This window comes from Lolium rigidum, chromosome 3 (assembly GCF_022539505.1).
Source record: "Lolium rigidum isolate FL_2022 chromosome 3, APGP_CSIRO_Lrig_0.1, whole genome shotgun sequence".
Lineage (NCBI taxonomy): Eukaryota > Viridiplantae > Streptophyta > Magnoliopsida > Poales > Poaceae > Lolium > Lolium rigidum.
The window spans coordinates 276,940,710-276,950,763 of record NC_061510.1 but is presented as its reverse complement, the minus strand read 5'-3'; the positions used below and the strand labels follow the sequence as shown (position 1 = coordinate 276,950,763).

Sequence of the window (10,054 nt, the reverse complement as noted above, 5' to 3'; positions counted from 1 at the left end):
GCGGCTGCAGGCGGAGGCGTGGCGCGCGCGGACGCGCGGGAGCAGAGGCAGCACGGCCGCAGCCGGATGGCGCGTGGCCGTGGTCGGAGATGGGCGGCGAGCCGGAGGGTGCGCAGCAGGTAGAGTGGTGGCGACAGGCGGCGTGGCGCCTCCGTCCGTCTCCGGCACCGTCGTCGACATTCAGGCAGTTTCGGAGGAGCTACCGGCGACATCGCGGGGGGACGAGGAGGCGTTGGGTGCGGCCGCGTTCGGTTGCTCACGGAGGCCACGTCGACCTCGCCCACGGAGGCAGCAAATGCTGGAGGCCTGGAGCACGCCGCTGCGGCGTCCCTGCCGCTGTGCAGATGCTGCAGCACGCCACGCCGGGGAGGACAGGCGCGGGCGGCGGCATGCGCGTATGATGGCGTCGTTTCTAGTGAAGAAGTGTCGGTGACCTTCTCCCCAGACGCGGCTAGCCGCGCGGTGCACGAGACCCGGCTGCTCTCCAAGTCGGGGTCGGACCAGGTCAAGCTCCTGCTAGCGGCGGCCGCGGGCGAACGCGGGTACGGGCAGTTCCCTGCGGCTAATGGCTATGGCGGCGAGCGCGGATAGGATCATGGCGCCAACCAGCTCCTCATCTCCGTCCCAAGTCCAGCGACCGCGAGCTGCATCGGCGAGCTCAGGATGCCACGGCGGCACGGCGCACGACTGCTTGAGCAGTGGCCGATAGACAGCGTTAGTGAGCTCTGACCAGAGGCGGGCGGGCAGCGAGGATAAGCTTGGCCACAGCCAGGGCGCGGCGGAAGCTTTTGCGCTACGACTCAACAATGTCGCAGCTGCATATCAGTGCAGATGTCTCACAATGGCCTGAGCCGCTGCATTCATGAAGCACTGCCCCACCACTTTCGTTGCAGGCTTGCAGCTGTAAAATATCAACCAAAATTCAACTCTCTCAACAAAGCGGGCCCACAGACATGTATTGTGCCTACTTTTCACCACTTGTATACGTAAAGCCCAACTCCAGTGGTGGACCCGGACATGTTTGCTGGACCAATGAAACATCGAGTTGGGGCGGGATCATATGTCGCCGAGTTCAATCTATTCAGTCTCGGTTTTCGTTTATATATGCGGTATCTATTATCCAGAGACTAAGTATATAAAGTTGCACTAATAGAATCCTTGGATGATTGGAGCTGTACATCTTAGGATAAGATATTTGTCCCGATCAACAGAGCATAAGCACGGCACATCTCGTGTTCCACGAGTGAATAATTAAATCTATGTCAGCTAGGTAGCGTACAAAAGATTGCAGATGCATGCTATATGTATCGGTGCTCCTGCCTCACCAGCCAATACACACTACTACACCGCACTCAAAGACAGACAGAGCAATGGCAGGTCACGCACCGACGATGGCAGTCCCTACCGACGAGCAGCTGATCAAGGCGCAGGCAGACCTGTGGCGCCACAGCCTGTGCTACTTCACGCCCATGGCACTCCGGTGCGCCGTCCAGCTTGGCATCCCTACCGCGATCCACCGCCTCGGCGGCACGGCGTCGCTCTCCGACCTCGTCACGGCGTTGTCCCTGCCGGAATCAAAGACGCCGTACCTCGGCCGCATCATGCGGCTGCTGGTCACATCGGACGTCTTGTCGTCCCCCGAGGATGGGATCTACTGCCTCCTCCCGCTGTCGTATCTCCTGGTGGATGGCGTACTCATCGACGGCGAGGCCCATCAGGAGGCCATCGTGCTTGCCGCGACCTCGCGCCATTACCTGGAGGCGGCCCTGGGGCTGGCCGACTGGTTCAAAAGGACCTGGCACTGCCGTTGCCATCACCATTCGAGGAAGTGCATGGTGCGACGATCCTCGAGGAGAGCATGACGCTCCTCGACCCAGAGTCGGACAAGCTGTTCCATCAAGCCGTAGCTGCCCATGACCACATGGGGATCGGCACCATATTGCGGGAATGCCATGACCTTTTCAAGGGACTGGACTCCCTCACTGACTGTTGCGGTGGTGATGGAACGACGGCCAGAGCCATCGTCCAAGCCTTCCCACATATCAAGTGCCATGTGTTGGACCTTCCAAAGGTCATCGAGAAAGCCCCGCCGAGTGAGGCAGTTAACTATGTGGCCGGTGACCTGTTCCATTCCATCCCGTCCGCTCAAGCTGTGATGCTCAAGGTATGACGTGATTTTTCTATAATTAAAGTCCCATTTGGAAAAATAAAATAGAAATTGCGCGGATTCTATACCAAGAGGAGATTTGAGGGGTTGGAAATGGTTTTCTACACATACTTTGACAAAATTATTAATTTTTGATATGAAAACTACCATGGCGCTTGTGTATAGTTATATCGTGCTAAACAATTAATCTCATTAGTATTGCACTACTTAACCATGTCGAATTTGTACATGCTAGCTTGTTCTGCACTTCTGGAGCGACGAGGATTGCGTTAACATCCTATCTCACTGCAAGAAGGCAATTCCTTCCCGAGAAGCGGGAGGCAAATTGATCATCATAGATATAGTGGTCGACCACCCTTCTTCAGGGGAAATGTTGGAAACCCAACTGCTAATGGATGTGCTCATGTTAGTATGCACGAGAGGACGGCAGCGGGATGAAAACGACTGGAGCTCAATATTTACGAAAGCAGGGTTTAGTGACTATAAGATTGTCAAGATGCTAGGTGCTCGGGGTATCATCGAGGTTTACCCATAAGGCGTGCTGCCCATGCGATCATATGGTGTGTGCCTGGTATTAATATGTATTTTGTAATAAATAAATAAGTAAGGGCCTCACCTAATTGTACGAGAATGTACATGATTATATGGTAGCTGAAGTGTTAGGTTTGGTCACTTCAGAGCTGTTGTATGCAACTTTAGTTTGTGTAGTGTTTAAACACTCTGTGTGAGTTTCATATATATATGTACGTGTCATGTTGGTATGCTCTAATAAGATGATGTAAACTTTGTTAATACCTTAAGGTATGTTTTCGAGACACCAGATTAATCCACGTATACTAAAGACATATAAATCGATGATTTTAATCTTAACATATGCGATTAAAGATGAAAGTGTTACACACAACAATATAACATGCAGTACAAAATAAAATATATGGCACGTGTTAAGCTTCATGCACTAGCCACTTGAACCAAAAGTCCGAACTGATGGAAAGAGCTAGGCAATCTACTTTATACATGTCAACACCCCCTCTCACGTGTGACGGGAAGACGAGAAGAAAAGTCAACACGTGTAGAGAGGCAAAGAGGCAGCGCCAGGACCACACGCCACACGACAAGAGGCTGCGGGGGAGAGAAGATAATTTTTAGAATAAATTGGGAAAACCAGGATTTGAACTCAAGACCTGGGGCTCTGATACCATGTTAAGCTTCATGCACTAGCCACTTGAACCAAAAGTCCGAACTGATGGAAAGGGCTGGGCAATCTACTTTATACATGTCAACACCCCCTCTCACGTGTGACGGGAAGACGAGAAGACAAGTCAACATGTGTAGAGAGGCAAAGAGGTAGCGGAAGGCCAGATACACACGGCAGGAAAGAGGCAGCGGGAGGCTGGATACACACGGCGGGGATTTTTAGAATAAATTGGGAAAACCAGGATTTGAACTCGAGACCTGGGGCTCTGCTACCATGTTAAGCTTCATGCACTAGTCACTTGAACCAAAAGTCCGAACTGATGGAAAAGGCTAGGCAATCTACTTTATACATGTCAACAACACGTAAGGTAGACATATAAAGAAAGGGTACATGCCGGACCGGTGAGGATATCCACAAGCGATGATCAATCTGCACTATTCAGATAGAACTTAGGTCATATCACCCTAGGTAATATCTCGGACAACTCCATCGGTTCTTTCTCTTGACATAAAAAATAATACTAAAATATAAGCGTGTAACCTTTGTACCGATTATTTAGGTACATATTAAATATGTGATTACTACTGTTGAAAGATGCTGGTTGGACTTAGTGAACTAGATGGAATCAAAAACACGTGGTGGGCATGAGACGGTTTGATCAACAAGGCCGGGCGTTGGCAAGTGACAAAACTAGTTTAGAAGTTCAACCTGTTTTAGGAGTTCCTTGACGACTCTCCGCCATCCGCTCACTTCCCAGGCGAGTCAACAAAGCGACTACAAGCAGAAGATCCAAGGATGGAGGCGATTCCCTGACGCGCTCGGGGGCTAATGACGAGGGAGTACCTAACATGGTAGGCCCAAAGGAGCGAGAGTTTCCAGTCAAGATCTGTGTAGCCCAGTCCAGTCACCACCTCACTCGATCTCTTCACCAACGCCCAACATAGAATGAAGGGCTAGTCGACCCATTCAGGATAACCGCATGATGCATGTAAAATGCATACATGAACTTTATACTTTATCATATTGAATTCCCACATATTTGCAACATATATGATGATAATAACATGTTTTACATTGATTTATGGAGATTTACTAATGATCCCCTTTATTTGCTTTATAACTCTGCAGAACAGGAAAACCCTGTTTTCCGTATTTTTCACTTTCAGAGACCTATACGGAGTCAAATTGACCTGAGATTTTTGGAGCGTAACTTTTTCGTCGGGAGAATCACCATAGAGCTTTGGAGGAGACCTGGATGGGCCTGGGGCCCAAAATAGGTCAGGTGGTCCTCCCACCCTCTTTCGTCCCTCGATCGTCCAATTGATCTGATTCTTTCGCCCATCGACGTATTTTGACCTACAAATCACTATATAAGGCCCTGAAGAGTTCTCGGGAGGAGAGCGCCGCAGAAGACAGAAACACAAAAATAGAGGTCTGCAGCAGAGAATATTGGAGGGAGAAACTCCGCCGAGATCACCACCGGAGGGATCTCCACCTTCTCCAACATCTTCATCATCATCACCATGATCAAGGGGGAGTACTCCACCTCTGGAATACGGATTTGTGTCAGAGCTTAATCTATTTCTCTCATGTTCTTCATAGTTCTTAGTGCCATATGAGCTGCCCTACATGATTATGCCCATATTTCTAATACATATGTGGTGGATCCTTATTCTATGATACTGTGCTATGAGATTTGATCGTATTATGTGTAAGATGTATTCATAGATGCATATTATGTATCCCGTTCTTAAGTATTTGGTCTGATCCAAGATCTATGCAAGAGCGTGTGTGGGGCGATGTGTGTATTAGATGGAGTAGCATGGTTTTAGTGATCGAATAGTGACAACAAATTCATGACCTATTAGGGTTTTGCCTTTTCTTTTGCTACCTCGCTAGGGATAAAGTGAATGCATGTGCTATGTTCGTCACGTGACAAAGGTGATGATCTTGTTTGTTTAAGGTAGCATATTTGATATTCAAACATCATGTCAAAGTACTTATGGCTATGCTCCGTTAATTCTTAATAGAAGATTGCATGGAGTTTTCCCTTTCTTGTGGAGTATAAGAGAGATGTGTTGCATCATCTCTATGTTAGGAAGTGATGCCTGATACGTCTCCGACGTATCGATAATTTCTTATGTTCCATGCCACATTATTGATGATATCTACATGTTTTATGCATACTTTATGTCATATTTATGCGTTTTCCGGAACTAACCTATTGACGAGATGCCGAAGGGCCGATTGCTCGTTTTCTGCTGTTTTTGGTTTCAGAAATCCTAGTAAGGAAATATTCTCGGAATCGGACGAAATCAACGCCCAGCATCCTATTTTTCCACGAAGCTTCCAGAAGACCCGAGAGCCGCCAGAGGAGGGCCCTGTGGGCCCCAGATGATAGCCCGGCGCGGCCAGAGGGGGGGCCGCGCCCCCCTAGTGTGTCGTCGCCTCGTTGACCTTCAGACGCCGCCTCTTCGCCTATATAAAGGTCCCTGACCTAAAACCTCGATACGGAAAAACCACGGTACGAGAAACCTTCCAGAGCCGCCGCCATCGCGAAGCCAAGATCCGGGGGACAGGAGTCTCTGTTCCGGCACGCCGCCGGGACAGGGAAGTGCCCCCGGAAGGCTCCTCCATCGACACCACCGCCATCTCCATCAACGCTGATGTCTCCCATGAGGAGGGAGTAGTTCTCCATCGAGGCTAAGGGCTGCACTCGGTAGCTATGTGGTTCATCTCTCTCCTATGAACTTCAATACAATAATCTCATGAGCTGCCTTACATGATTGAGATTCATATGATGATGCTTGTAATCTAGATGTCATTATGCTAGTCAAGTGGGTTTTACTTAGGTGATCTCCGGAGACTCCTTGTCCCACGTGTGTAAAGGTGACAGTGTGTGCACCGTGTGGGTCTCTTAGGCTATATTTCACAGAATACTTATTCACTGTTATGAATGGCATAGTGAAGTGCTTATTTATATCCCTTTATGATTGCAATGTGTTTTGTATCACAATTTATCTGTGTGCTACTCTAGTGATGTTATTAAAGTAGTTTATTCCTCCTGCACGGTGTAATGGTGAGTGTGTGCATCATGTAGTACTTGGCGTAGGCTATGATTGTGATCTCTTGTAGATTATGAAGTTAACTATTGCTATGATGGTATTGATGTGATCTATGCCTCCTTTCGTAGCGTGAAGGTGACGAGTGTGCATGCTATGTTAGTACTTGGTTTGGTTATGTTGATCTGTCATGCACTCTAAGGTTATTTAAATATGAACATTGAATATTGTGGAGCTTGTTAACTCCGGCATTGAGGGTTCGTGTAATCCTACACAGCTTAGTGGTGTTCATCATCCAACAAGAGAGTGTAGAGTCTAGCATCTATTTATTTATTCTGTTATGTGATCAAAGTTGAGAGTGTCCACTAGTGAAAGTATGATCCCTAGGCCTTGTTCCTAAATATCGCTATCGCTGCTTGTTTACTTGTTTTACCGCATCTTTACTTCCCGCAATATTACCACCATCAACCACACGCCAAAGCAAGCACTTTTCTCGGCGCCGTTACTACTGCTCATATTTATTCATACCACCTGTATTTCACTATCTCTTCGCGGAACTAGTGCACCTATTAGGTGTGTTGGGGACACAAGAGACTTCTTGCTTTGTGGTTGCAGGGTTGCATGAGAGGGATATCTTTGACCTCTTCCTCCCTGAGTTCGATAAACCTTGGGTGATCCACTTAAGGGAAACTTGCTGGCTGTTCTACAAACCTCTGCTCTTGGAGGCCCAACACTGTCTACAAGAATAGAAGCACCCGTAGACATCAAGCACTTTTCTGGCGCCGTTGCCGGGGAGGAAAGGTAAACGGCACACACACACCGGACCCCGGCAACTAGCCACTTTTCTCTCGCCGTTGCCGGGGAGGAAAGGTAAAAGGCACTCATACTCCGGTCCCAGTTAAAAGTACTTTTCTGGCGCCATTGTGTGAGTGTTCGAAGCTATTTCCTTTAGATCCTGCAATTGCATCTTTTTGTTTCTTGTTTACACTAGTTTGGCATAATGGACAACAATGAGCTTCTTATTCTATTTCCTGATTTAAGACATGGATGGTTTGATGCAAAAATTAAAAAACCCATGGAACATATTAGTATGAACACTTTGAATACCATTGTTGCTAATGATATAGAAAGTTCTAAGCTTGGGGAAGCTGGTTTTGATGAGCATGATCTTTTTAGTCCCCCAAGCATTGAGGAGAAAATTTTCTTTGATGATACTTTGCCTCCTATTTATGATGATTATAATGATAGTGGTCTTTTGGTGCCGCCTACTATGGAGAGTAAATTTAATGATGATTACAATATGCCTCCTATATTTGATGATGAGAATAATAATGATAGCTACTTTGTTGAATTTGCTCCCACTACAACTAATAAAATTGACTATGCTTATGTTGGGAGTAGTAATAATTTTATGCATGAGACTCATGATAAGAATGTTTCATTTGATAGTTATATTGTTGAGTTTGCTCATGATGATACTGAAAGTTATTATGAGAGAGGAAAATATGGTTGTAGAAATTTTCATGTTACTAAAACACCTCTCTATATGCTGAAAATTTTGAAGTTACACTTTGATGGCGTGTAACTCACACGTTCGTTGGGAACCCCAAGAGGAAGGTATGATGCGCACAGCAGCAAGTTTTCCCTCAGAAAGAAACCAAGGTTTATCGAACCAGGAGGAGCCAAGAAGCACGTTGAAGGTTGATGGCGGCGGGATGTAGTGCGGCGCAACACCGGAGATTCCGGCGCCAACGTGGAACCCGCACAACACAACCAAAGTACTTTGCCCCAACGAAACAGTTGAGGTTGTCAATCTCACCGGCTTGTCTGTAACAAAGGATTAACCGTATTGTGTGGAAGATGATTGTTTGCAGAGAAAACAGAGTAAAGAACAAGTATTGCAGACAGATTTGTATTTCAGGTATAAAAGAATGGACCGGGGTCCACAATTCACTAGAGGTGTCTCTCCCATAAGATAAAAGCATGTTGGGTGAACAAATTACAGTCGGGCAATTGACAAATAGAGAGGGCATAACAATGCACATACATGTCATGATAAGTACGAGTGAGATTTAATTGGGAATTACGACAAAGTACATAGACCGCCATCCAACTCGCATCTATGCCTAAAAAGTCCACCTTCAGAGTTATCATCCGAACCCCCTCCAGTATTAAGTTGCTAACAACAGACAATTGCATTAAGTATTGCGCGTAATGTAATCAATAACTACATCCTCGGACATAGCATCAATGTTTTATCCCTAGTGGCAACAAGCACATCCATAACCTTAGGGGTTTCGTCACTCCCCGCATTCACGGAGACATGAACCCACTATCGAGCATAAATACTCCCTCTTGGAGTTACTAGCATCAACTTGGCCGAGCCTCTACTAATAACGGAGAGCATGCAAGATCATAAACAACACATAGGTAATAACTTGATAATTAACATAACATGGTATTCTCTATCCATCGGATCCCGACAAACACAACATATAGCATTACAGATAGATGATCTTGATCATGTTAGGCAGCTCACAAGATCCAACAATTGAAGCACAATGAGGAGAAGACAACCATCTAGCTACTGCTATGGACCCATAGTCCAGGGGTGAACTACTCACTCATCACTCCGGAGGCGACCATGGCGGTGAAGAGTCCTCCGGGAGATGAATCCCCTCTTCGGCAGGGTGCCGGAGGAGATCTCCAGAATCCCCCGAGATGGGATTGGCGGCGGCGGCGTCTCTGGAAGGTTTTCCGTATCGTGGTTCTTCGTTCTGGGGTTTTCGCGACGGAGGCTATAAGTAGGCGGAAGGGCGAGTCGGAGGGCGACGAGGGGCCCACACCATAGGGCGGCGCGGGCCCCCCTCTGGCCGCGCGGCCCTATGGTGGCGGCGCCTCGTCGCCTCACTTCGTATCCCTTTCGGTCTTCTGGAAGCTTCGTGGCAAAATAGGACCCTGGGCGTTGATTTCGTCCAATTCCGAAAATATTTCGTTACTAGGATTTCTGAAACCAAAAACAGCAGAAAACAACAATCGGCTCTTCGGCATCTTGTTAATAGGTTAGTTCCGAGAAAATGCACGAATATGACATAAAGTGTGCATAAAACATGTAGATATCATCAATAATATGGCATAGAACATAAGAAATTATCGATACGTCGGAGACGTATCGGCTGTAGGATAACGTTGCATAGAAAACAAAAATTTTCCTACCGCGAACACGCAATCCAAGCCAAGATGCAATCTAGAAGACGGTAGCAACGAGGGGGTATCGAGTGTCACCCTTGAAGTGACTCCAAAGCCTACAAGATGAGGCTCTTGTTGCTGCGGTAGACGTTCACTTGCCGCTTGCAAAAGCGCGTAGAAGATCTTGATCACGATCGGTTCCGGCGCCACGAACGGGCAAGCACCTCCGTACTCGGTCACACGTTCGGTTGTTGATGAAGACGACGTCCACCTCCCCGTTCCGGCGGGCAGCGGAAGTAGTAGCTCCTCTTGAATCCGACGAAGCACGACGGCGTGGTGTCGGTGGCGGTGAAGAACTCCGGCGGAGCTTCGCTAAAGCTACGCGGGAGATATGGAGGAGAGGGGGCGGCTAGGGTTTGGGAGGGGGTGGCCGGCCTC

At 47.7% G+C, this 10,054-nt stretch overlaps 1 pseudogene; it reads left to right on the top strand.

The window, feature by feature from the left end:
* Nucleotides 1-1,370: 1,370 nt before the first annotated feature.
* On the top strand, nucleotides 1,371-2,702 carry LOC124699550 (annotated as a pseudogene).
* Nucleotides 2,703-10,054: the final 7,352 nt, after the last annotated feature.